Genomic DNA, 25,704 nt, shown 5'->3' with positions numbered 1-25,704 from the left:
ACATGGGAGACACAGGAGGGAGGGGATAATTGGATATATGTATACATATAGCTGATTCACTTTGTTATACAGCAGAAACTAACACAACATTGTAAAGCAATTATACTCCAATAAGGATGTTAAAAAAAAAACAAGCATAAAAAAAAAAAAAAAGCATGGCATCAAGGCCAGTGTGCCTAGAGTGTAATAAGCAAGGGAGGCTAGGTGAGTAAAGTAGGCAATGGCTGGATGAAGTGTCTTTTAGGCTAAGCCTCTGTTTATTAATGTTATGAATTGTCATCTAAGCTAGGAATATTTTGATAATAAAAGGCGTTTCTAATATTGAATATGCTGACAAGAATGTAAACCTGTCCTTTCTTGGGCACACTGGGTCATCTAACTTTTGAAGGCGGTAAATGACTCTAAATTGCTGTAGTGAGACAGTCTTATTTATATTATCCTCTTGATGGCAGTATAGGACAAGGTAGGATATTTTCCTGCCCCTCTAACCTGACAGATATTTTCAGGAAGCCTGTGTCTGTCTGTGTGTGTGTGTGTGTGTGTGTGTGTGTGTGTTTCCAAAACTCTCTGCAATTTGTTAATTGTATTCATGGAATACATCCATGCATTTTTATTTTGTGGGAACATTTATAGGGACTGTAAAAAAATAGAACATCCTCCTAATATAAAACAGCCTTTTATTCAAAATAGATATAAACATTTCTTAAAATGCTAGTCATACTTCCTTAAAAGGAAAGCCTTGTTGCTTTATAACGAGATTATGAACAAGGTGTATACATTTAAAAGTCTATTATGGGGCTTCCCTGGTGGCGCAGTGGTTGAGAGTCCGCCTGCCGATTCAGGGGACACGGGTTCATGCCCCGATCTGGGAAGATCCCACATGCCGCAGAGCGGCTGGGCCCGTGAGCCATGGCCGCTGAGCCTGCGCGTCTGGAGCCTGTGCTCTGCAAAAGGGAGAGGCCGCAACAGTGAGAGGCCCATGTACCACAAAAATAAAAAAAATTTTTAAAAGTCAATTATGAACTATGAGCTGACTCTTCTTTGGGTTGTTGGTGAGTCAGCCTGACATAGCAAATTTAGGCTTGTTGGAGAGTCAAGACTTCTAAATCAACATGCCTTTAAGCTCCATCTTAGAAATTTAATGCCAGACTTTCCTTAAATGGTAGTGTCTAGACTCTGCTACTGGTTGTGAGATGAGCCAGCTTGGGAATCAGAGCCACCAAGAGCCTCTTGATGGGAAGTGCAGACAGATCAATTGTCATCACCAAGGAAGTCCAGGGACAGCCAGGCAGGCAGGTGGCTTTCTTGGCAGGTTAGTGAAACATGGCAGGAGAGGCCTTTGGCAGAAAGTTATAGAGAAAGCTCCAGGAAATTTATTTATGTCTGGGAACCTTGGTGGTAGAGAAGGGTCTTAATCACATGAACAGGGATTTAGTCCTTAGATAAGGAAAAAGAACAGCTATTTTCAATCACATCTCTCCAACTACTATGCTCAAGGGTGAGAGTTATTGAAATACTGACCGATTCCTTCTAGTTGTCTCTGGGAGAGGCTCAGGATGACCTCTATAGAGCTGGATGTGGATTCTGAACAGACGGATGGAGGCTAGGACCAGACAAACACTGATAGACCATCACACTACAGAACTAATAACTTCTGCTTAAATAGCTGTGGGCTTTGCGCTGGCACATTAACCTCCGAAACCACTAGGACTCCCTTTTTAGTGCAACAATAACCAGAACTCATTCTCTTGTCAGTACCATGCATTGTAAGGATCCAAACACTAGATGGAATCTTTAGGAGTTAACTAAGGCATTTAACTGACACCAGGAAATTGACTAAGGGGCTCGGAAAATAGGATTTCTAAAGCCCTAGAGCTGAGCTGACCTAGAGTCACCAAACCTACTTTTTACTTCTTTAAACTTATCTCCATATAATTCAGGTAAGAGAAAAATAAGATATTTTTTTCTGTAATATATTCGGTATTATCACATACACAGAAATCTGCGAAAACCTGACAAAATGTTGAACAAACATAAAAGCAACTTTAATGAAATTTAGCCTTATTACTGGATTCACCTTCAGCTTGCCTTTTCTTCCTGGCATTGGGCAGGTAGGCATGAAAATGCTCATAGCTGTGTTAAACGTTGTTATTAATAGCAAATCTTTCCTTAGTTCTTAGCTAGAAACAACCCATTCCCTTTGCAGAAGCTCAGTAGTTAATTTTATCTTTCATTTACTGCCTAAGACTTTTGTCATTATGATGATTGTGATTATTATTAGCTATAAAAACAATCAGTGTGCTTATAAGTGCAAAAGATATTTTGGGGAGGAAGACAGGGTAAAAGTAGTATGTCTCAGGAATTGTAGGATACAAAGTTCATTTTTTCTCTGGCAGACTCATATGTATTTTTGAAGTTTCTTCCATTTTCAGTTTCAGGTAAAAGAGTAATGCTGGTTGTACAAATTCATCGTTCGTGTGATTTAAAACAAATAGATATCAAGAGTTTTTCCGTGTTGGCTTAGGCTTGACCTGTGATGGGAGCCTGTTATAAATTACAGAAGTTTTAGAAAATGTTCATTCCGGTTACATAATATGCCCATTTTTGAAAGTCATACAAGGCTTTCTTCTAGAAAGATCAAAATAGTGTTCAGAGAACTATCATAAAATGAATGCTACCTCCTTTCATGCCATAAAGAGTCTGATGACTAAATAGGGGAAAAGACACAAGACATAGTGAGTGCTGAAAGGGAAGAGGAATGTAGAAAAGCACAGAATAAGAGAAGGAAGGAAAGAAGTATCTTTTAAAAGGCACTATAGAACATCTTTTAGTTTTCTTTGTATATTTGAAAAGCTGTACTTCTGTGTGATAGTGAAAGAGGTAATTGAAAAAGGTAATATTAGGTTATTGAATCATGACATTACAGTTAAAAGCTGTTCACTTTTTAGGCAGCAATTCTGACAGGGACAAAAATCACAAGATAGGTGCACAGCAATGACTTTTAATACTGAGAAAAATAACAACAAAAAAAGTCGAGAAGGAGTGGTCAATTCGCCTTATTGCTTTACCTCAAGGCTAATGCATCTTTATGGTAACAATGCTAATGATTAATCTGTCCCTCCAAAGAAAACTGAAAGCTACATTCCTATAAAATAAGCTGAATTGAATGAAGCAAAATTGGGAATTCTATGGCCATTTTCATATTGGCTTCTTTTTAGGTAGGCTTTGAAATTCATAAATTACTAGCTGTTTTCTATGAACTGCTTTCTCTGGAATTTAAAATGTAGATAATGTGGATGTTTGTGAAAATTTTATTTGCTTAACAGCTGGCACCAGAATTAACTTGGGAGGACACATTTTTTGTTTAGAATAGTGGTTTTCTCTGGTTACCCACAGGCCTTAAGCAGCCTACAGACATAATGACCTGAACGATAGATATTAAAATAAGCTCGTATTTTAAACTTAGGAAATTGTACATCAATTTTGGATTCTAGATTTCTTATAAAGCCAGATCGGTGTGCTCACATATCAAACACTTCTTGTAGCTATTATAGCTGTACCCCTAGACTGGGCATGCCCTTTTCAGTTTGTTACTGTTGCAATCTGTTCCTGTTAGCTTCCCAGTACTGAAGTAACATGTTAGTTGCCATATTTCATTGGATTTGCATTCCTTTTTACTGACATCCAGTTTGCTTTAGTCATTCATATTATCATTTCTCCTTGGTAAGCATATGTATTTTTACCCTCTTCTATTTTAGAAAAATACCTTTATAGAGGATAATATCTTAAGGACAGGAGCCAAAGCAAATATAGTTCAGTTGAGAGAGGAAACGAAGAGAATTTGATTTCTGTTTGTAAGAAAGAAGAGGGGAGGAAAAGGAAGAGGAGAAGAGAGATAATTCTAAAAGATTTTATAGCACTAAGAGTACAATGGGGCATGGGGTGGCCTAGGAAACTTCCCTGGTGTTAGAAAGGCCAGGGGTCATTTCAATAGGAAGGTTATCTAATTGTCAATTTCTCATTTATATTAGTTTATACGGGATGGCTGGATAACCCGTTAACTGAGAACCCTCTGATGAACCATAAAGCTAGAAGCCAAGGAAAGTAGGGGGAGGCCTTTTGTCTCCTACAGGGTTTAGAATGGCATTCCAGAGAGATGTAAATTTCAGGAAGGTAGCAGGTACCTTTTGACATGCTTTTACATTATGATTTTACTTTGGATTATAAAGTCCTTTGCATAAATGTGCAGTTTGAGAGCCCTGAGAAGAGGAAGTAGTAAAGAACTAGATTGACTAAAAAGTATCCATTAAAAATGAGTCATGTTATATTAACCTTACTACTGTCTTCATGGGCGGATTAGGGAAATGTGGCAGATACAATGTATCTGGGCATCAGCCTTTGCAAACATTCATGATATCAAATAATAGGCTGGAAGTTATGTTTACATAGTTACTAATTATTCAGAAAACTGTTAGAGTTCTTCTCAGCTTATTTTTGTTGATTAAATATCGAGTCAATGATATCTGAAGGTGGATAGTTATAAAATTGTGTAAAAAGATTTCCCAAGCAACAAGAATCTGTTGAGTTGAAAATATTTATTAATTTATTTGAAGAGATAAAAATAATTCTTGTCAAATTTTTAGATGACTTCAGGCTGAAAATGAAATTGAAATTTATTGTATGAGAGCCTGATTCAAATGTCTCTATAGGTTTAAATACAACTAAACATTAGAGCTTCTCTAGAAAGATAAAATTCCATAATGTCCTGAACTTGCTAGTATGGCTTTATAGCAACATAGATGAAAAAAATGCTTACATATATTGTAGAAAGATAGGCTCACCATGAGCTAATAGTTTTATATGATTGCCAGAATGGCTGTGTTAGTCTTAGAATCTATCAGAAGAAATATAGCATCTATAACAGGTATAAAAAATTGATTTCATCTCACATGTCAACTCTGATTAGTGACAGGTTCTGCCTAGAATGCAGTGTTGAGGGGGAATCTGAGGCTGTATCTGAATTTGGCAGGAGAGCATTGCCATCACCTTGTGACACCTGTCATGGTCACATCATGGGGAGGTGGTACTTTTATGCACCTGCTGTCTTAGGTGGAGAATGAGGGAGATGGTGGGATAAGCCTCATTTTGCTCTGTAATGGTTATACAGCATTTGAAACCTTTATTTTTTGTGACAGTTTCCACTCTTAAAGCTGGTTTGAGTTTTCACGATGTATATGTGTATTAAATCATCACATTGTACAACTTAAATGTATACAATTTTTATTTGTCAGTTATACCTCAGCAGGAAAAAAAAAATAGTTTGAGTCCTTGTCTTTCTTAGATGGGGGTGAGTGGAAGAGAGAAATGAGACCTTGGAATTGGAGATAGTGCCTTTCCTTTTAAAACATCCTTTTGTTTGTTTCTGGGTGTGTATCAGTTACATTTGGTACTTTTAAACTTTTTTTTTATCAGATTCCTGGCTACATACTGCCTCTCCCTTTTTGGTATGTTTTTGTCTTCTGTAGTCTTTTCTTAGACCTCAGAACTTCTACTCTGGTAATTTTTCTTTTGTATCAAGAGAGAAAATTCTCTATCCTTGTCCCCAAAGCAGTGGATCTCAACCCAGGGTGTTTCTTACCTGCAGAGGATGTTATTTTTGGTTATTACAACAGAGTAGTTGCCATTGGTATCTAGGGACCAGAGGCCAGGGATGATGCTAAATATCCTGAAATACAGAGGGGCCTCAACAACAGAGAATTGTCTAGTCCCAAATAATTGTGCAAATGTTGATAAACCTTGCTGTAAAGTACTGATCCTGCTTTCTCAATCAAAAACAGGCTGGCCAGAGTAAATCACCATTCCTCTTCCTTGGGTTCTATCTAGTTCAAAAGCTAAGATGAGCTGGCATAAATTGTTCTTATTATAATCTACTATCCTTTTAACATGACAGACCTTCAACTATTTAAACAGCTGTATTATGAAAGACGGTACAATATAGAAGACTGTGAACCAGACTGTCTAAATTCAAATCCAAATTCCCCTCTCATTAGTTGTATACCTTAGTTTCCATTTTTGTAAGACAATAATAATAAAGTAATATATAATAGTAATAACACTTAACACATAGGGTTGTTTTAAGAATTAGTGGATATACACAGGTGTGTATAATGTGTATACATAGCCAAGATGTCTATATTAATCTTAGACTGCATCAAGAGAAGTGTAGCATCTTTAACGAAGATGAAAAGTAGATTTGCTGTAGGGCAGTAGATGGTATGTAAGTATTATTATTATTCATCCTGAGGTTCTTTTTTTTTTTTTCCTAGATTAAAAAATTCCACTTATTTCAACTCTTTAACAAAGAACATAAGTTGTGGCCACCATCATGGGGTCAGTAATTTCAAGTTACCCTCTAGTCTGTCAGCATCTTTTCAAGATAGATAAATCAAGATTCTGCACTGGGTTCTAAAGTTAATCTGTTAGAACCACTTACTTGTTAAACTTATCAAATAGAATTTTTTTTTTAACAAGGAGAAAGACCTTAAAACTTTTCTCTTAAGTGAATGTGCCCGATTTCCTGTAATTGATTAAATTAATATGCAGTTAGTAAGGTCAAAGCCAGTGGGTTAATATTTACAAGGTTGGTGAATAAAATCAACCTCCTGTGATTGAGAAGATTTACAGCTTGAAAATTTTCTACAACGAATTTTAATAAATGTAGTATTTTTTACTACAGAAATTAATATTCTCAAGGATAGGTCAATACTCTTTAGATGACATCACAGATTTTGCCCTTTTAATTTTTTTAACATTTTTTATTCAAACAGAAAGTCACAAAAATTATGATCATCCTCATCAGTTCACTCAGTCCCATGTAATTAATTTTTTTTATCTTGATCTTTTGTTAGCACTTGTATGAATTCATCAGTGTTCATTTAGAGTTCTGAAAATGCTTATTCATTCAGTTCAGCAGTATAGTCAGTTACCAGAAACCTGTACTTGTCAGTCTTTTCCATGAATTCCTTGAAGATGAAACCCTTTTATAGGAACATTTTTGCAAAAGCATCAGAGTACACCCACAACTGTCTGTAAATGACAAAACACTTAAAAATGACCACAGTTAAAGATTTGATGAAAGTTCATAATAATGCAATTGACAAGGAAATTTACTTGTTTCTCAGATATACATTTTAAAGTAATAACTAGAATTATGACTTATAAGATTATAACAGAACATACAAGATTTTTAGGAGTTTCATGTAATGTCTGAAACATTTCTATTAACATATTTCCATACAAATAACCCAAAGAAAGTTTAGTATTATTTTTTAATTTAATTTTATTTATTTTTTATACAGCAGGTTCTTATTAGTCATCCATTTTATACACATCAGTGTATACATGTCAATCCCAATCTCCCAATTCATCCCACCACGACCACCACCACCCTGCGGCTTCCCCCCATTGGTGTCCATGTGTTTGTTCTCTATACCTGTGTCTCAATTTCTGTCCTGCAAACCAGTTCATCTGTACCATTTTTCTAGTTTCCACATACATGTGTTAATATACGATATTTGTTTTTCTCTTTCTGACTTACTTCACTCTGTATAACAGTCTCTAAATCCATCCACGTCTCAAAAAATGACTCAGTTTCGTTCCTTTTTATGGCTGAGTAATACTCCATTGTATATATCTACCACAACTTCTTTATCCATTCATCTGTCAATGAGCATTTAGGTTGATTCCATGACCTGGCTATTGTAAATAGTGCTGCAATGAACATTTGGGTGCATGTGTCTTTTTGAATTATGATTTTCTCTGGGTATATGCCCAGTAGTGGGATTGCTGGGTCATATGGTAATTCTATTTTTAGATTTTTAAGGACCATCCATACTGTTCTCCATGGTGGCTGTATCAATTTTCATTCCCACCAACAGTGCAAGAGGGTTCCCTTTTCTCCACACCCTCTCCAGCATTTGTTTGTAGATTATCTGATGATGCCCATTCTAACTGGTGTGAGGTGATACCTCATTGTAGTTTTGATTTGCATTTCTCTACTAATTAGTGATATTGGCAGCTTTTCATGTGCTTCTTGGCCATCTGTATGTCTTCTTTGGAGAAGTGTCTATTTAGGTCTTCTGCCCATTTTTGGATTGGGTTGTTTTGTTTCTTTATTATTGAGTTGCATGAGCTGTTTTTATATTTTGGAGATTAATCCTTTGTCTGTTGATTCGTTTGCAAATATTTTCTCCCATTCTGAGGGTTGTCTTTTCATCTTCTTTATGGTTTCCTTTGCTGTGCAAAAGCTTTGAAGTTTCATTAGGTCCCATTTGTTTATATTTCCATTTCTCTAGGAGGCGGATCAAAAAAGATCTTGCTGTGCTTTATGTCAAAGAGTGTTCTTCGTATGTTTTTCTCTAAGAGTTTTACAGTGTCTGGCCTTACATTTAGGTCTCTAATCCATTTTGAGTTTATTTTTGTGTATGATGTTTAGGGAGTGTTCTAATTTCATTCTTTTACAATGTAGCTGTCCAGTTTACCCAGCACCACTTATTGAAAAGACTGTCTTTTCTCCATTGTATATCCTTGCCTCCTTTGTCACAGATTAGTTGACCATAGGTGCGTGGGTTTATCTCTGGGCTTTCTATTTTGTTCCGTTGATCTGTGTTTCTATTTTTGTGCCAGTACCATATTGTCTTGATTACTGTAGCTTTGTAGTATAGTCTGAAGTCAGGGCGTCTGATTGCTCCAGCTCCGTTTTTTTCCCTCAAGACTGCTTTGGCTATTCGGGGTCTTTTGTGTCTCCTTACAAATTTTAAGATATTTGTTCTAGTTCTATAAAAAATACCATTGGTAATTTGATAGGGATTGCATTGAATCTGTAGATTGCTTTGGGTAGTATAGTCATTTTCACAATATTGATTCTTCTAATCCAAGAAGATGGTATATCTCTCCACCTGTTGGAATCATCTTTAATTTCTTTCATCAGTGTCTTATAGTTTTCTGCATACAAGTCTTTTGTCTCCCTAGGTAGTTTTATTCCTAGGAATTTCATTCTTTTTGTTGCAGTGGTAAATAGGAGTGTTTCCTTAATTTCTCTTTCAGATTTTTCATCATTAGTGTATAGGAATGCAAGAAATTTCTGTGCATTAATTTTGTATCCTGTAACTTTACCAAATTCATTGATTAGCTGTAGTAGTTTTCTGGTGGCATTTTTAGGATTCTCTATGTATAGTATCATGTCACCTGCAAACAGTGACAGTTTTACTTCTTCTTTTCCAATTTATATTCCTTTTATTTCTTTTTTTTAACTGATTGCCGTGGCTAGGACTTCCAAAACTATGTTAAATAATAGTGGTGAGAGTGGACACCTTGTCTCGTTTCTGATCTTAGAGGAAATGCTTTCAGTTTTTCACCATTGAGAATGATGTTTGCTCTGGGTTTGTCATATATGGCCTTTATTATGTTGAGGTAGGTTCCCTCTATGCCCACTTTCTGGAGAGTTTTTATCATAAATGGGTGTTGAATTTTGTCAAAAGCTTTTTCTGCATCTATTGAGATGATCATGTGGTTTTTATTCTTCAATTTGTTAATATGGTGCATCACATTGATTGATTTGTGTATATTGAAGAATCTGTGCATCCCTGGGATAAATCCCACTTGATCATGGTGTATGATCCCTGTAATGTGTTGTTGGATTCTCTTTGCTAGTATTCTGTTGAGGATTTCTGCGTCTATATTCATCAGTGATGTTGTTCTGTAATTTTCTTTTTTTGTAGTATCTTTCTTTGGTTTTGGTATCAGGGTGATGATGGCCTCATAGAATGAGTTTGGGAGTGTTCCTTCCTCTGCAGTTTTTTGGAAGAGTTTGAGAAGGATGGGTGTTAGTTCTTCTCTAAATGTTTGATAGAATTCACCTGTGAAGCCGTCAGGTCCTGGACTTTTGTTTGTTGGAAGATTTTTAATCACAGGTTCAATTTCATTACTTGTGATTTGTCTGTTCACATTTTCTATTTCTTCCTGGTTCAGTCTTGGGAGGTTATACCTTTGTAAGAATTTGTCCATTTCTTCCAGATTGTCCATTTTATTGGCATAGAGTTGCTTGTAGTGGTCTCTTAGGATGCTTTGTATTTCTGCAGTGTGTGTTGTACCTTCTCCTTTTTCATTTCTAATTTTATTGATTTGAGTCCTCTCCCTGTTTTTCTTGATGAGTCTGGCTAATGGTTTATCAATTTTGTTTATCTTCTCAAAGAACCAGCTTTTCGTTTTATTGATCTTTGCTACTGTTTTCTTTGTTTCTATTTCATTTATTTCTTCTCTGTTCTTCATGATTTCTTTCCTTCTGCTAACTTTGGGTTTTGTTTGTTCTTCTTTCCCTAGTTCCTTAAGGTGTAAAGTTAGATTGTTTATTTGAGAGTTTTCTTGTTTCTTGAGGTAGGCTTGTATAACTATAAACTTCCCTCGTAGAACTGCTTTTGCTGCATCACATATGTTTTGGATCATCATGTTTTCATTGTCGTTTGTCTCTAGGTATTTTTTGATTTAATCTTTGATTTCTTCAATGATCTCATGGTTATTTAGTAACATATTGTTTAACCTCCATGTGTTTGTGTTTCTTACGTTTTTTCCCCTGTAATTGATCTCTTATAGCATTGTGGTCAGAAAAGATGCTTGATATGATTTCAATTTTCTTAAATTTACTGAGGCTTGATGTGTGACCCAAGATGTGATCTATCCTGGAGAATGTTCTGTGCACACTTGAGAAGAAAGTGTAATCTGCTCTTTTTGGGTGGAATGTTCTATAAATATCAACTAAATCTATCTGGTCTGTTGTGTCATTTAAAGCTTGTGTTTCCTTATTAATTTTCTGTTTGGATGATCTGTCCATTGGTGTAAGTAAGGTGTCAAATTCCCCCACTATTATTGTGTCACTGTTGATTTCCTCTTTTATAGCTGTTAGCAGTTGCCTTATGTATTGAGGTGCTCCTATGTTGGGTGCATATATATTTATAATTGTTATATCTTCTTCTTGGATTGATCCCTTGATCATCATGTAGTGTCCTTCCTTGTCTCTTGTAACATTCTTTATTTTAAAGTCTATTTTATCTGATGTCATATAGCTACTCCAGCTTTCTTTTGATTTCCATTTGCATGGAATATCTTTTTCCATCCTCTCACTTTCAGTCTGTATGTGTCCCTAGGTCTGAAGTGAGTCTCTTGTAGACAGCATATATATGTTTTTGTATCCATTCAGCAAGCCTGTGTCTTTTGGTTGGAGCATTTAATCCATTCACGTTGAAGGTAATTATCAATATGTATGTTCCTATTACCACTTTTAAAATTGTTTTGGGTTTGTTTTTATAGGTCCTTTTCTTCTCTTATGTTTCCCACTTAGAGAAGTTCCTTTAGCGTTTGTTGTAGAGCTCGTTTGGTGGTGCTGAATTCTCATAGCTTTTGCTTGTCTGTAAAGCTTTTGATTTCTCCACCGAATCTGAATGAGATCCTTGCCAGGTAGAGTAATCTTGGTTGTAGGTTCTTCCCTTTCATCATTTTAAGTATATCATTCCATCCACTCCCTTCTGGCTTGTAGAGTTTCTGCTGAGAAATCAGCTGTTAACCTAATGTGAGTTCCCTTGTATGTTATTTGTCATTTTTCCCTTGCTGCTTTTAATAATTTTTCTTTGTCTTTAATTTTTGCCTCCTTGATTATTATGTGTCTAGTCATGTGTCTCATTGGGCTTATCCTGTATGGGACTCTGTGCTTCCTGGACTTGGGTGGCTATTTCCTTTCCCATGTTAGGGAAGTTTTCTACTATAATCTCTTCAAACATTTTCTTGGGTCTTTCTCTCTCTCTTCTCCTTCTGGGACCCCTGTAGTGTGAATGTTGTTGCGTTTAATGTTGTCCCAGAAGTCTCTTAGGCTGTTTTCAGTTCTTTTCATTCTTTTTTCTTTATTCTGTTCTGCAGCAGTGAATTCCACCATTCTGTCTTCCAGGTCACTTATCTGTTCTTCTGCTTCATGTATTGTATTGATTCCTTCTAGTGTAGTTTTCATTTCAGTTATTGTATTGTTCATCTCTGTTTGTTTGTTCTTTCATTCTTCTAGGTCTTCGTTAAACATTTCTTGCATCTTCTCAATCTTTGACTCCGTTCTTTTTCCAAGGTCCTGGATCATCTTTAGTATCATTATTCTGAATTCTTTTTCTTGAAGGTTGCCTATCTGCACTTCATTTAGTTGTTTTTCTGGGTTTTTTTCTTGTTCCTTCATCTGGTACATAGCCCTCTGCCTTTTCATCTTGTCTATCTTTCTGTGAATGTGGTTTTTGTTCCACAGGTTGCAGGATTGTAGTTCTTCTTGCTTCTGCTGTCTGCCCTCTGGTGGATGAGGCTATTTGAGAGGCGTGTGTAAGTTTCCTGATGCGACAGACTGGTGGTGGGTAGCTGGGTGTTGCTCTGGTGGCCAGAGCTCAGTAAAACTTTAATCTGCTTGACTCTTGATTGGTGGGGCTGGGTTCCCTCCCTGTTGGTTTTTTGGCCTGAGGCAACCCAACACTGGAGCCTATCTGGGCTCTTTGATGGGGCTAATGACAGACTCTGGGCGGGCTCACAACAAGGAGTACTTCCCAGAACTTCTGCTGCCAGTGTCCTTGTCCCCACAGTGAGCCACAGCCACCCCCCGCCTCTGCAGGAGACCCTCTGACACTAGCAGGTAGATCTGGTTCAGTCTCCCTTGGGGTCACTGCTCCTTCCCCTGGGTCCCGATGTGCACACTACTTTGTGTGTGCCCTCCAAGAGTGGAGTCTCTGTTTCCCCCAGTTCTATCAGATTCCTGCAATCAAATCACGCCAGCCTTCAAAGTCTGATTCTCTAGAATTCCTCCTCCTGTTTCCGGTCCCCAAGGTTGGGGAGCCTGATATGGGTCTCAGAACCTTCACTCCAGTGGGTGGACTTCTGTGGTATAAGTGTTCCCCAGTCTGTGTGTCACCCACACAGCAGTTATGGGATTTGATTTTACTGTGATTGTGCCCCTCCTACCATCTCATTGTGGCTTCTCCTTTGTCTTTGTATGTGGGGTATCTTTTTTGGTGAGTTCCAGTGTCTTCCTTTTGATGATTGTCCAGCAGCTAGTTGTGATTCTGGTGTTCTCGCAAGAGGGAGTGAGAGCACGTCCTTCTACTCCGCCATCTTGGTTCCTCTAGATCTTTGCCCTTTTTAAGCATTAGTGAAATTAGAAACTTAACTTTGCATTGACAATGTCCATAAGATGAATAGATTTAATGTAATTATAGTGGTAAGTGATAGGGAATAAAGGCAGTGAATATTTACCTATTAATCTAAAGTTAATGGTTAAATATGTGCTCTGTGCTTTCAATATCACTTGCATCAACAGCTTCCTAATATATTTTTGGTATCACCTCACAGTGGTCAGAATTTCCATCATCAAAAAATCTACAAACAATAAATGCTAGAGAGGGTGTGGAGAAAAAGGAACCCTTTTGCACTGTTTGTGGGAATGTAAATTGATACAGCCACTATGGAGAACAATATTGAGGTTCATTAAAAAACTAAAAGTAGAACTACCATACGACCCAACAATCCCACTACTGGGTATATACCGTGAGAAAAACATAATTCAAAAAGAGTCATGTACCACAATGTTCAATGCAGCTCTGTTTACAATAGCCAGGACATGGAAGCAACCTAAGTGTTCACTGACACTTAGGTTGAATGGATAAAGAAGATGTGACACATATATACATTGGAATATTAGCCATAAAAAAGAAATGAAATTGAGTTATTTGCAGTGAGGTGGATAGACCTAGAGACTGTTGTACAGAGTGAAGTAAGTCAGAAGATAAAAACAAATAGCCCATGCTAACACATATATATGGAATCTTAAAAAAAAATGATTTTGAAGAACCTAGGGGTAGGACAGGAATAAAGACTCAAACATAGAGAAAGGAGTTTAGGACACAGGGAGGGGGAAAAGTAAGCTGGGACAAAGTGAGAGAGTGTCATGGACATATATACACTACCAAATGTAAAATAGATAGCTAGTGGGAAGCAGCCGCATATCACAGGAGATCAGCTCAGTGCTTTGTGTCCACCTAGAGGGGTAGGATAGGGAGGGTGGGAGGGGAGACACAGGAGGGAGGAGATATGGGGATATATGTGTATGTATAGCTGATTCTCTTTGTTATACAGCAGAAATTAACACACCATTGTAAAGCAATTATACTCCAATAAAGATGCTAAAAAAAGAAAAGAATTGAGACTTGTGGCCTCTTGTTTAAATTTATTTTTAGTCAGGATTAATTAAAAAATGTTAAAGTTTGTAATAATTTATTTTTGCATCCCAGAAATGTAGGGCCAGACCAACATATTACACTATTGAATTAAAGCCAACATTTCTAAGTTTTTGACATAAATATGACTCTTAAGCCACCCTTCTTATCTTGTAGTTTGACATTTAGTTATAGATAATGCTACCTTTAGTGATACTATTTGGGTATATTTTTCATCATAACTGAATTTTCCTTTGTAGTAATTGAAGCATTGTGCAGAGTAAATGGTAAAGGTGTCCATACTGGAGCCAGACAGCCTGAATTCTATCCATCTTACCTTCAGCAGGTTACGTGGTACCTCTTCGCCTCTGTTTTCTGATACATATATGGTGTGTATATATGCTATATGATGATTATAATAGTGACTTTTTAATAGGATTTTTGTGATGATTCAATGCATTCATATATTTAAAAGCACTTAGAACACTGGCTAAGTTACTGGTAAGTCTTAATTATCCACAATTTCAGAAAATTATATTTCCTGTAAACTCAGAACAAAAACTATATAACTGTTTCATGCAAGACCAAAACCCTCCTTTTTTAAAATCAAGGGTCACCAGCATTTTTCCAAGGAGAAGGAAAAATAAATTATGGAAAACTCTTTGTCTTCTTGGCTTGAAGCCTCAAAACAGTAGACAAGAATGCATTTATGAGTTAGTGATCGGAAACCATTGATTATCAACTGTTATCAAATATTTGGGATTAGGGAGAATAATAGCACTGACTTGGTAAAGAGAATAAATTTTAAATCTAACTACATCATTCTCCTGACCTTGAGATGCCTGAAATCACTGTAATAAAATGTTTAAATGTAATTTGAACTCAGAACTATGGCTGCATGGCCAAAAATTACTACTAATCATTTTTTTTTTTTTTTTTTTTTTTTTTGCGGTACGCGGGCCTCTCACTGTTGTGGCCTCTCCCATTGTGGAGCACAGGCTCCAGATGCGCAGGCTCAGCAGCCATGGCTCACGGGCCCAGCTGCTCCGCGGCACATGGGATCTTCCCGAACTGGGGCACGAACCCGTGTTCCCTGAATCGGCAGGCGGACTCTCAACCACTGCGCCACCAGGGAAGCCCACTACTAATCTTTTAAGATCACCTGCATTATGGTGAAGTTGAGGTCTCTCAAGGGGACATGATCAGTAAATTTGTATTTTTCTAGCTTAGTATTTCTATGTAAGCTGAACACTAAACTGTTTTCTTTTTCACTGTGTAGCAAAATGATAAGACATGTCTAGGATCAGTAATAATAATGGGCATTATTAATTTACTAATAGAGATTTTACTTCTAAGCACTGGGTAGTTTATATAGTTGTTCCATAAGTAATTATTGAATTGGTTTTTGACAAAGTCTTATGACTTTCAAGAACTTTCAAATGAAATGTGTATGTATTCCTGTATGCATTTCATATCTATTTTACATGTAAAGAGATAACCTTAGTTATCTTGTGAGTGAGAAGACTTGGGTTGAGTTCCCTCAAAGCAGAGCCTGAGGAGACGGGATTTGGTGCCTCAGCTTTACTGAGGCTGTGCTCTCTAGGGAAGGTCTATAAAGAAGGAAGTTAAGCAAGATAGGGGAGTGGAAAATAACATGTTGCCTCGTGTAAAGTGGAACTGGCTTGATCCACAGAGATGTTTCTGAAGCATAAAAGGCCCATACAAAGTTGTCTCCCCTTGAGGCAAGATGGCCACCCATTTGTAAATTGTATCACTCAGACATTGGCTATAAGTCACCTTGGGAGGGGCAGTGAGGCATAATCCCCATGCTGAGGCTGCTCTGGGGCCATCTCTAGAGAAGTGAGCAGTTTTATTCGATTAGCATGCAACAATCACAGCAGCTAGGGTATGAGTGCACCACCTAATAAAGCATCTACTCTAAAAATCAAATTATTCTTGAAGTATTTTCAAAGCAGCTAGCCTACTGAAATATTCAAGCAACACATACTAAAATTGACCTCATTTTTAAAAAAGATATATTAGGAAATGTTTTTAATATGCTCATATTTTCTAGAGCAATTTATTTTAGAATGCTGTTGACGTAGAAGGAAAAGAAATTATGGAAGAGAAGGTATTGATTGTGGAGGTACCCTCCGCAAGAAAATGCCAAACAATGGGGAGAATGAAACGATGACATTAAAACTTGGTAATAGACCTAATGGGGTGAATTAGTATTGTTCCTTTAATGTTTATTTATTTAAAGTTCTTAAAGTGGTTTTAAAGCCAGTCATATTTGAGGAGTTTAAAGATTCCCAGAAACAGAATAAATCTGTTGTGTAGCAGGGCATATTTTGGGTTTACCAAAGGGGAACTCTGAAGATTTATAAACTAAATTATTTGGCAATCATTGCAGCTGAATCACAACTCTTTTCGCAAAATACTTCTTTTTCACACTGCCAGTTTCAATCATCTATCTTGAGAATCTAAATGTACTACGGCGATCATTTAAGAGAGAATGAAAAGTTTTGTTGAAGTGGGAAGATTTTTTTTCAGTTAGTGCTTGTGCTGTATATCTTCTGGATCTAGGTTTTAAGTGTAGAAATACAAATGATGATTGGGCTGCTACTACTTTTGAATACATTACAGAACAAACACTATCCTTGGGAATTGATGTTATTGGAGAGTCAGTTTTAGATAATAAATCATATTAATAAATACCATTTATACTTTAGAGTCTTCAAAATGCACACACATGAAATATATATATGCATATCTATATATATATGCATGTATATATATTCCAATTTGATATTTATAGCAGTCCGGGGAGATGGACATATTACGTTCATAAACCTCTTAGAAATGAGGAATATCTTTGAGACTCAGTCATTGGTAATCAACGGTTTACACAGAAGTAAAGTGACATGATTGCTGATTTCTCAATGCAGACTATGTTGGTCAAACCACACATTAGGTTTATATCCTCTTTTCTTTCCTCTTATATCCATCTATCTCTGCACTACTTACTTCTATCTCCACACTGTTTTCAAATTATCTTCTTAAAACACAGTCTTACTTAAAGCCTTTGATGCTTCCCCATTACCCATGGAATGAAATCTAAACTCTTAGTAGAATAGTCATCACCCTGAGGATTGGGCTTTAATTTGCCTACTCATCTTTACACAATTTATAAGACATCCTGTACTAGTATAAAGTCAAAATCATCTTCGATATTTTTATCAGATTAAAATATGCCTATTTCTATTAAGCTATGTTACCTCCTCTGACATACTCACTACTATTCAAGCTCTTTATTTCCTAGGATATCATTCATTTCTTATCCATGGCTTGTAGGACCTGATATTTACATAGGGCTCAACACAAACCAGTATATGTTATTTTGACAGAGAGAAAGCAGTTCTGCACTTAAAGAGAAGTCAGGAGACTTTCATGTTGAGTTACAAGCAAGTTCAGTTGGTGGAATACAGTGATGGGGGAGACAAAGCAAAATGGAGCCACCCAGAAAGAATTATCTTAGTAAATCCTTATATAGCACTTACTGTATGGCTGGCACTATCTACGTACTTTGCGTGAGTTAACATCATTTAATCCTCAACTCTATTTCCCTATTGTTAAGTTGAGGAACCTGAAGCAGAAAGAAAGTAAATGACTTACCTCAGGTCTATGGAGTAGGTAAGCTGGAATATGAATCCAGGAAGTCTGGTTATATTAGTACAGTCAATATCCAAGATATGATGAGAGAAGCTTCTGTTCCAATTTCTAGTTCCAGTTCCTGCCAGACCCAGATGTACTTTGTTTCTTATCTTTGGGTTTTTGTGAGGGTCTGTGGTATATGATACAGCCTTTTTTAGTTGAGCTAATTTAAATATATTTCTATTTATTTCATCCAAAATAGCCTTAGTGAGACTTGCCAATTTCCATTTTAATAAAGTTCTAATGTAATCTCTGATTGAAATGCCTTTTCCACCATTTTTGTCTGTTGAAATGTACTAATGCTTCATGATCTAGCTCTAGTCCTGCTTATTTGTGGCTTTTCTGAATTCCCACCTCCAATTAGGATTGTTTTTCTTCCTCTTTTTCTTAGTGCACGTCTTATTCTGTTTAAGGACTTGAGACATTCTAATTTTGATATTTTAAGTTCTCTACCTATTTTCCATAATATTAGTTTGAACCATATGAAACTGTCAACCCTAAAGTAGTTTTAATTTACTAAAATGGCAATTTCTTGTGATTCAATTTAATATGTTGGAAAAAAACTGATTGACCAGTAGGTATCTTAATGATATTTGTATCCTGGATATCTGATAGATGGTAAGGTCTCAGTAAATTTTGATGGCATTAAACACTTCTTGGATATAATAAAATTTAGTAATTTGACAGAATTTTCCCCAAATAGTTTCTGTGGATAATAAAATGTTTAAAAGTATAAATACATCATTTCCCCCTGTTTTCTACTTCTGATATTATATGTGTCCATTTCCAAGAAAATCCTAAGAGTAGTTAGTGTTCTTGTGTGTGGATAATCACAAATGGAGACTAATTTCACTGCAAAAAATAAAACAAATTTGCATTTACTAAAAGTAGATTCATAAGGATTTTTGAGTTGTTATTTTCTAGTAATATCCAGGTACATGGGTCAGAATATTACAAATAAACAACCTCCCAATCCTCAAAGTTTATGGAATAGTAAGGGACCACATGTAGATGCAGTTATTTGGAAGGTCAAAGAATGGATCTATATCAGGCAGTTATGGGAAATTTCACAAAGAAGTGGCTGAGTAGGAATTAATCAGAACAGGAAAGAATATGGGCTGTTGCAGAATATGATGGGCAGTGTGAATACAGAGTTTATGAAAACTTGGGAGAACTGGGTATAGAACCATGTTGGTAGAGTATATAGGATATGAGATGAGTTGGGGGAAGTGACAAAAGGAGTCATTTGAACATTATAAATAGGGTATTAACATTGCCAGATTTGAACTTTCTAAAGGTTAAAGAGAATCAGGAATTACAAGAGAATGTAGAAACTGCTGATTTAAATGAAGTGACCACTCTGGCTGCAAAGGACTGCAAAGGATGATGGAAAGAGAGCTATGGAGACCAGGTAGGAGATGACTGATGTGATCTGAGCAAGGATGACAAGGACCTTGAATAAGGATGTTGATGTTGAAATCAATAGGAAAGTGGATTCAAATAATATAGGAAAATAGAATTGGTAGGAACTGGAGATCAATCAGGGGCTGGGAGTAATCCCCTTTGTGTCTCCTGTCAATTTTATCTAAAGTGGTTTATTTATTTAGAGTAGGGCCAGATTACTTTGAGCTCAACTTAATTGTGAATGAAGCTTCCAACAAAGTCCTCTGTGAACTGAATATTCAAAATATAGACATAGCCCAGAACAAATTGTTGCTTCTCCGGAGGTACTCTTTTGAATGAAGTTTCGTATAAATTAAACATTCCATGATGGTGAGCGCAACACACTTCAAATTAAAACATGCAATAATGTTAATTAAACAGAAAGTTGTAAATTGATGTTGGCATACATCTTCACCTTCATTCATTTTTATGAAACTGCATTATTAATGTCCCTTCTAAAAATAAAAGATTAAATAGCATTTTTGTCATTAAAACATGTGTACCTAGACTCCTCTTGTCAGATAACAAGCAAAGAATGATGAGAGAGTTTGTTTTGTCAGACTCATGTATTTTTTTTTTTGGTATCAGCATTATGTGATAATAAGAGAAAGGTGTTTCATAATATATTCATATTTTTTGGCCTTTTATTTATTTGAAGCTGAACAGATTTAAAGAGTTTAAAAAATTTATAGGTGTTGGAGAATACTTTTCTTTTAAAAATCAAAATGTTTATTGCAGTGTTGTATGAAATGTCATAAAATGTGTATTATAAATCATTGGGGAAAAGGGGATACTTCTTTAAAGAATAAAGTCATAAAATCATAAATCTCATGCAAATGTAAACATACATTTGACAGTTCATTAGTAAGTTCAAAGGAAAATTTAAAGAACACACACGAAGGCAATCAAGAATGTTGAATGTGTTTGCCAATAGATGCAAAATAGGTCCATATATATAGGGAAATAATTGCAATCCACTGGGAAAATTCATTTGTATTACTCTCAGCTTTCTATATCTTCAGAGTTTTAAAATAGCTCAAAGATGATAAAAGGCACATTTCACCCATTTCAAAGTCTTTTACAATTTTACTTGACATAGGAAAAATCACAATAGAAATGAAAATCTGAGAAACATACATAGAGACTGCTTCCCCATGGCACTTCCCAGAGCTCTCAACAAATCACCTTTTTCCTTGCTTAGAGGTCTATAGTACATCTTAAAGCCAAGTCCAATTTTGAGTAGGAGAATAAACATTTATCACATTGTTCATTTTGTCAAAAACTATATATTGAGAATTTAGTCTGCCAGTTGCTGAGTGACTGCTTATTGGTACTGTAACAGTGTAGAAATAATATTGTGTCTGCCTTCATGGAACTTACATTCTAGAAGGGAATACAGACAAGTAGGGAGGCAATCATATTGCCATGATAGGAGCAAGGTGATAGATCAGGGAGGTCTCTTAGAGGAAATAAACTTAGGCAAGCACCTGAAACATGAGTGAGCATTATGCTGGTTACTAAGATACAGAGGCAAGAAGCATTCCAGAAAGAGGAGATGTGTGATGGATGGACTGGGGTATAATGAGCACCAAGATTTAGGGGGGCTCACAGAGCTTCAACATCTCACAACTCATTTATTTATTTAATAAATTTATTTTATTTTATTTTATTTTATTTTTGGCTGCGTTGGGTCTTTGTTGCTGCATGCAGGCTTTTCTCTGGTTGTGACGATGGGAGGCTACTCTTCGTTGCGGTGCAGAGGCTTCTCATTGCGGTGGCTTCTCTTGTTGCAGAGCATGGGCTTTAGGCATGTAGGCTTCAGTAGTTGTGGCACATGGGCTCAGATGTTGTGGCACGCGGGCTCAGTAGTTGTGGCTCAAGGGCTTTAGAGCGCAGGCTCATTAGCTGTGGTGCACGGGCTTAGTTACTCCGTGGCATGTGGGATCTTCTCGGACCAGGGCTTGAACCCGTGTCCCCTGCACTGGCCTGTGGTTTCTTAATCACTGCACCACCAGGGAAACCCTCACAGCTTATTTAATGCCTCCAAATCATGTTGCCAGTTTGGCACATATGTGTTACAAAGGCTAGAAGGAAAATTTCAAACGTCACGTGACATTTTTCTTTGACTTTTTTAAACTTCTAAATTACCATGATCTCTATAATTTATCTTGAAATGAAGAAACAATGTAGGGAAAATAATCCAAACATTTAGAATTTAGGACTAGTTAAATTCATTTTAGTTTTTCATAGTAGCCTATCCTTATCATCAAATAATCTATCCTCTTCAGTTCTTCCACAAATCCCTTAATCCCTCTACCCCGTGACCAATGACTCATTTTGTAAGTAGAGACAGCTTCCTTTTTTCTTTTTTTTCCCTGTGCAGAGACTATTTTTGCATCCCTCTGTGTTTTTACAAAAGTAGCAGTGTAGGAGAGTTCATTTCTTAACATAGTTTACAGTGCAATAAGAAAATAACCAGTTCAGGTTAATGTTGTTGCAAAAGAAGTAAGTGTAGAAGCTACAATTTTGACCATAGAAATAATATGAAATAATGAAACTCCACTTTTCACAGTAGAAAGTTAGATACATCCAAGTTGACATACTGTATTTGGATGAAATCTCTAAGGCCATTTTTTTTGTTTATTGCTTTGGGGTTTTCAAACTATTTTGATACGCTCGGCTCTACATTTATTCACATGATAGATTAGGAATCAGAGATTATGAAAGTCAAGTAGGTAGTAAATAAGTGGATCAGCATATAGGTTAAACTATGTGGGAAAGTGCGGGGAAAAAAAAGCCCACTCTATTACAACAGAGTGCAATAATTAATGGCTGAAATTATGCCCTTAATCCAAGGGAAGGGTAATTATTTTCAGTATCTTCTATTTAAAGAAAATATATATGCATTTTATTTTTTCTTTAATTAAACATTGTCAATTTAGAAACGTACACAGAGAATTAACGTTTAGCTGCCTTGGTGATTACATTGGTGATGCCTCCTAATTCCAGTCATATGTGATATAATGACCCTTGCTATTAATAGTATAAAAAGGCAGAGAGCAAAGCTGTAGAGTGCTTGGGTTAAAGGGTGTAGGATCCTTAGGAGAAACTAAGAACACAGGACAATATTCAAGTTAAGAGAGCAAATAAGGAAACAAATAGGGAGAAACATATTTAGCAACAGTAATTAGGGGGTTTCACCCATCCCTCATGCGGATTTGGAAAGGCTTTGTTGCTGGGGTTTGAAGAAGATCCAAATAGGCAGCCAGCAATGATTGCAGGGACTTAGCTCTTCTGGCAGGTGGCCACTACAACAGATTGCTTCATAAGTGCTCAGGAGATTGCTTTGTGCCAAAAAGGTGGTGATGTCTTGAAGAGGATAAAAGTGTTGGAGTTCCATGGTGGTCTGGTCGCCATGGGGAGTCTGTAGGACAAGGCACGGGTTTTGCCTAAAGGTGGGTGATGGCGCTGTAGGCAGTGAGTGACACCGGCCTACACTTCAGATGTTTGATAAATGTTATGTCATATTTTCAGTTTATTTCATTTAAAATCTGTGTGAAAAATACTAATCTGACATTTTTAGATATTCCCAGGAGAGCTAAGTAAAGGGAATGTGGCCCCATGTCTCTCTGGCTGCTTTCACCCTGCTTTATTTTTCTTCATAGCCTTCATATTCTGATAAGGTGAGGTAGGAAGAATAATGGCCCCCAAAGATACCTGTGTCCTGATCCTCAGAACCTGTGAACATGTTCTCATACATGGCAGAAGGGACTTTGCAGATGTGATTAAGTTAGGGAGCTTGAGGTGGGGAGATTATTTGGGATCATATGTGTAAACCCAGTCTAATCCCATGGGTCCTTAAAAGCAGAGAGAACGTTTCCTAGCTGAAGTCAGAGGGAGATAGGACTGTGTAAAGATAATCAGAGGGGTACAATGTGGTTGCCCATGAAGATGGAGGAAGGGACCCATGTGAGAAGTTTCTAGAAACAAGAAAAACAGTGAAACTGATTCCAAGAGCTTCCAGAAAGGAATGCAGCTCTGCCAACACCTTGATCTTAGACCAGTGAGACCTGTGTTGAAATTTTAACATAAAGAACTGTAGGATAATAAACTCATGTTGTTTTAAGTTTGTGATAATTTGTTACAGCAGCAGTTGAAAACTAATACATATGGTATATATTTTTCTCATTGTCCTTCCCACTCTCTATATATACACACTGGAATGTAAACCTCAAAAGGGCATGAAATACCTATTTACTTAGCACTCTCTCCCTAGGATATTTTGAAATGTAGCAGATGTGCAATAAGTACTTATTGAATGAACTGATGATTGAATGTGAGAAAACTGTTTAAATAGGATTTATGAAATTTTGCTCCAATAAATGTGTTAAAATAACAACGTTGAAAGATACATTCTTATAATTTTGAAGCACTGTTGTCTATGTTTTATTTGAGCTTCAAAAACACTTCTGTCATGTTTTACAAATGTGGAAATAGATTTTCACAAGTAATAAAAATATGGGAATTTTTCTTGATATTTATATATCAAGACTAACAGCAAACTAACATTTTAAAACCCATTTAAATGTCTTGGAACCATATAAGTACCATATAATTCGATAAAGCTAAGAAACTGAGAAATTTTATGTAAGGAAGACAGCTGACATCCCAGAGGTGCTTCACAAATTGGTAGTACTTTGGGGTCCTTTCTGTAGTCCAAGGCTTTGGCTTTGACCTTGCCATTTCAAATCTAGACAAGGGATACTGTTGTTGCATTTGGAAGCAGTCAGGTTCTCAAGGGACAACCCTCATTCATTCATTAAATAATATTGGTGAGTGCTTGCTATGTACTAGGTATGGGTCTAGGTGCTAAGGACATAGCAAAGTACAAAGTAGACAAAAATTCCAGCCTTCATGAAAACCCATTCTAGTAGGGGAGGTGGACAGTAAAATAATGCAAATATAAAGTATAGATCTCCCCCACTTTTTGAAAGTTTGCTTTACACCACTTCACTTTTGCAAAAACCCTGCATTAGTACCTGCTTTCACTAATGGAAAGAAATCCAAAGAGAATTTTCACTTTTCCAAAAAGTGAAAAGCAAATATAGCATTCAGCATTTGTTTTGCATTGAGCCGTTATAGAGGCAGCACACACCTTATGCAGAGAGAGAGGCACTGCCAAGTGCCTTCCTGGGAACTGGACTCAGCATCAAGCTGCCATAGCTTTGAACTGTGTCTGTGAGCATCTGTGCTTTATCTTGATTGATTTTGTGCATCTGTTAGCAAGATGTGTCCTAAGGTAATTGCTTCTTCACTTTATGCCAATTCAGCTTAGGAAAAGTTTCATAGGAGTGTTACATGGCGATTAGATCTGTGGAGGAAAGTATGACAGGGCAAGTTAAACAGGGAGAGAGTGTGTGTAGTGTTTCTTTTATGAAGAGGATGTCTAGGGAAATCTTCAATGAGCAGATGAAATTAAACAAAGCAAGAGGGTGGGCTATGAAACTCTGGAGGAAAATTATTCCAGGCAGTGGGAACAGTAAATGCAAAGCTTTGAGGCAGGGTCAACCTGGTGTATTTGACTTGCAAGAACATTTCTTATTTATAATACTTTAATTAATTTTAATGTATAAATTTGAACTTTATTGAAGACCTCTAAACCAGACAGCATAGCATGACCTGAAGAAGTACTTTCCAATTTAGTGTATCAAAATGATTCAGTTTTTTAGTTATATCTGGGACTGTTGTTTACTTGCTGAGTTTCCAACTGGCAGGTCAGACTTTTCCACATTTGTTGGTATTCTGGGATGCTTGGACCAAAAGTAGTATTTAAGTGACCTATCAACAGAAAGACCGTTCCTTGTCATCTGTCTTAGGATTCCTTTATCATCAATATTGAAGTGACCTCTAAGAGTATGGCCTGAATAGTCTAGATATACCCATAATCCTTTGAAGTCTGTTACGTGATATCTGAAGGAAGTGAAATCATCCTTGTTCCAAGTCTTTGTTTTGAGAAAGGATGATGCAAGTCAAATGAGCATCCTGTGAATCAAGAGAACATGCCATCATTTTCTTATTTATATATCTGAATCACTCAATTCTATCACAAAAAACAATAATTTCATTTGGACATAAAATGTGAAATCAAGTAAGTAAAAGAAAAAATTCCAGGGTTGTACACAATAATCAGTTCACATGAGCTCTTCTTTCTCAATAAGGTTCTGGCTTTGAGATCTTGGTTTTGCTGATGTGTATGGAGTGG

Source organism: Grampus griseus (genome assembly GCF_964374135.1).
Source record: "Grampus griseus genome assembly, chromosome: 4".
Taxonomy (NCBI): Eukaryota; Metazoa; Chordata; class Mammalia; order Artiodactyla; family Delphinidae; genus Grampus; species Grampus griseus.
The sequence above is the reverse complement of the archived record's forward strand: the minus strand, read 5'-3'. Positions refer to the sequence as shown.